The following is a 3,598-nucleotide window of genomic DNA, read 5'->3' as shown; positions in this document are numbered from 1 at the left end:
TTAAAATAGAGAATATATATATATATATATCAAAAAATTCAATATTCTTCTAGAAAACACAGCTTCTTTCTACCTCTTCTCCAAAAGCATAATCTGATTTAGGTTATTATCAGTATCCTCTTGCATATTCATGTTGCATAACTATGGTTATTATGTAAAATTTAGAAATGTTTCTGAAAACTCACCAATATGCTATAGAACATGCAAGCTGAGATCCTTCTAGTTTTCCCTTCCAAGATCTTATTCAAGCTGAGATCTTCAGTAGAGTCTTCCAAAATTGGGACAATTCGACTTTTAAAAAATTCAGCTACAACCCTAGAGTTAAACAAGTCAAGAATACTAGCTCAAAGCAGGGGACATGAACAACTAATACAGCAATAACAACACCTGAGCCCTATCACACTAAATAAAGCCAACTACATTTGATGAGGCCTTTACTTGTGTCTTTGATAGTCACACAGATGTAGCTCCAAATTTCAAATGATATGAGTTTATTATTATTTCACCCAAAAACAAATTTTATTCTTAAACACAACCAATTAACTAAGAAGAGTGGCCTGCTTTCCTAAAATTCTTTAACACGAGATTACAAACAATCAACTCAGTAAGTTTTAGCAAGAACAAAAAGAAAATTTCATCTAGCTGCCATGCAAATCAAAACCAGCTCGAGTATTTCTTAGTGCTTCTTTCAGTGATCCAAATTTTTGAGATATTAAAGAATTTTAGATTTCATACCTAATAGATGAGTTTCAACTGGTGGAGAAGCTCCTGCCGAAATTATTTGTGTGATCCCTTAACAGCATACTAGGTGCTAACTTTGCCCCCAAAGCTAACAAATATAACATTCAGTACAAGAAATTGCATGTCATTGTCAACCAATTATTTGCTTGGTTCAGAGGCTAATCTATACACTGATGTGAAACATAATAAATTGTGCCATAAATGATGAGTATAAAGGCAACTAATAATGTAACTTGTCTCCTATAGGGATGGCAACGGGTCCCCATGGGGCGGGGACATGCCCCCCACCCCCGCCCTGTGACCCCAAAAAGCCCCCCGTCCCTGCCCCGTATCCGTGACGGGTGGCGGATACCCGATATCCGCCGGATATCCATTCCCCGCGGATCTTCCTTTAAAAAAAAATTAAAAAATTCAAAGAACTCAGATTTCAGAAACAATGCATATTAACAATACATCATTCATAACAATAGAGATTAACAATTTTGATTTCAGAACAATTTCAAAGAACCCAGATCTGTACAATGCAGATTTTATAACAATGAAGATTAACAATACAGATTTCAGAACAATTTAAAAAATCCCAGATCTATATAATGCAGATTTTATAACAATGCAAATTAACATTAGATTTCAAAAAAAAAATTAAACACACAGATCTGTAGATGACGAGGCAATTGCAATCAGCAGCGGCGAGAAGCAGACCCAGAGACGGAATAGATGGCGACAAAATCGGCGATGCGCAGATGGCGACATGCAAATCTGTGGTGGAGACGGAGACGGGCAGATCTGTGGTGCTGATGATATCTGACGAGGAGGAGGAAGGATGGCAGGCGAGGAGGAGCTCTAATGAGAAAAGGGAGAAAAGGAAGACAGAACTTGATGAGAAAAGGGGAACAAGGAAGGGGGAAGGTGAGGCGACCTCGCCGAAGGGGGAGAAGCTCGCGGCGTGTCTGGGAAGTGAGCAACGGAGGTGGAGGCAGTGGTGAGGAGAGGATCTAAGAGACTGAGACTGAGGCTCGAGCAGAGAGACTGAGAGAGTGAGTGAAATGGGAAATGAGAATAGGGTATTAGGGTTTGTGAAAAATATATATACTGGGATATTTTGGTACATTGATATTGATGGGTATTAAACGGGTATCCACGGGGCGGGTATCTCTACCTCTGCCCGCGCCCCGTTTATTAAACGGATACCCGTTCCCCGCCCCGTGGAGAGAAATTGACCCCCAAATCCATCCCTGGCGGGTAAATCCCCGCGGATACCCGCCCCGCCGGGGAAAACTGCCATCCCTAGTCTCCTATAAAATGCTTGAATCAATTTATGCTCATCACTAATACAAAGGAGCCTATTCAAGCACTTCACTAATTTATGCCCATACTTATTAATACAAAGGAGCCTATTTCAACACTTCAAGAATGAAGAATAGCCTTTGCTTAAATTTCAGCATTAGTCATAACATTATATATAACAATCACACTACTTTTTTACCATTAAGCATAAACTATGAGAAGTAAAATTAAACAATTGAAAATACATTCTTATCTGAAATTAGCAAACGGCAAATACTAAGGACCAATTTCTCTTTCTTTTCTCTTTTTTATTTTCTTATTCTTCTCTCTCAGCAAAAAAAGGTCAACTAAATCAGGTGTTTGAACTTAAAAAGATACTAAGAATGATGGGAAAAAACTCTAAATTGGCAATAGAAACCACGAAAACAAGTCAAGGAACATACAAATGCAATTTTATTTTGTCCTAATAAAAGAAGAAATAAAATAAGAAATAAAATAGAATCATGGAAATTAGAGACTAACAGTTGAAGAGCTTCTAGAAACTTGTCGTGTTCTTCGTCAGTCTAGTTCTCTCTGGACTTGGTAATTCAGAAACAGAATCGGTGTAAAATCCGAAACTTATGTGGCAAAAATTGAAAGGAGTAACCAAAATTAAATACTAGAATTGTTATAGTCAAATGAAAAAACAGAATGAATAATAATTAAAAAGACAGTGTAATTAAACTCATTTATACCTAAATTCAAAACCTAAATTCAAATAAACAACTTAATTAAAACCTAACTACTAAATAACCAATTAAAAACCTAAATTAACTAATAATTATACATCAAATTAATTACAGATTAATTATCAAGTAAAGATTAAAGAGGATTGAAGGAGCAAGAAGATAGCTGAACAAGAGAATTAGAACTCACCAAGTCGGGGGGATGAGCAAACGATGGAACCGGCGAGAAGAAGACTGCGCAGGGAGAAGACGATGGCGCAGGCGATGAGAAGATGAACCAGAGGCGAGAAATTACATATGCATGATTCAGATCTGGATCGAAATCAGCAATAGATGAGAAATTGAAGAACTGAGTGAATAGAAAAAAGTTAAAGAAGAGAGTAAATGCTTACCAAAATTGAGAGGAGAATCCGAATCTGGAGAATGATTCAGATTGCGATTGAGATCGAGGAAGAAGATGAAGTGTACAGGAAGGAGATGCGATGGAACTTGGAAGTGGTTTTCTCCTTCGTTGTGAACTGTAAAGAAAAGAACGTGAAGAAGATTAAAAAAAAATGCCTTAGTATAATTTTTATATATTTACACATTTGGTAACATTTACATCTAATTTTTCTTCTTTCTTTTAAGAAAAAATATATTTTTTAACATTTATTTTACAAATGTTACTAAAAGTACAATTTTATTAGTATAGCTAACATTTTAAAAAATGTTAAATAAAAAATGTTAGTAAATGTCTAAATTGTAGTAGTGAATATTCAAAACCCTTTATAAGTACATCACTCATCCCCTTCAATCACTTAAATCTTGTGTCCTTTTCTAGACTTTCTGCTAAACTTATTGGTCAC

General features: G+C 36.1%; 1 protein-coding gene across 2 annotated transcripts in view; it reads right to left on the bottom strand.

Moving 5' to 3' along the window:
- LOC107639639 overlaps positions 1 to 3,303 on the bottom strand; it is a 9,331-nt gene extending 6,028 nt beyond the window's left edge. Inside the window, exons 1-5 of one of the 2 annotated variants that reach the window (XR_002361581.1) lie at positions 3,146 to 3,303; positions 2,944 to 3,065; positions 2,551 to 2,645; positions 736 to 829; positions 186 to 315 (exon numbers count right to left, since the gene is read on the bottom strand). The gene's annotated coding sequence lies outside the window, so the exon portion shown is untranslated. The remainder of the gene's footprint in view (positions 1 to 185; positions 316 to 735; positions 830 to 2,550; positions 2,646 to 2,943; positions 3,066 to 3,145) is intronic. The other variant, XR_002361580.1, reaches the window with a different exon arrangement.

The sequence above is a fragment of the Arachis ipaensis genome, chromosome B04 (genome assembly GCF_000816755.2).
Source record: "Arachis ipaensis cultivar K30076 chromosome B04, Araip1.1, whole genome shotgun sequence".
Taxonomy (NCBI): domain Eukaryota; kingdom Viridiplantae; phylum Streptophyta; class Magnoliopsida; order Fabales; family Fabaceae; genus Arachis; species Arachis ipaensis.
Note: the sequence above shows the minus strand (reverse complement) of the source record. Positions and strands in the feature narration are given on the sequence as shown.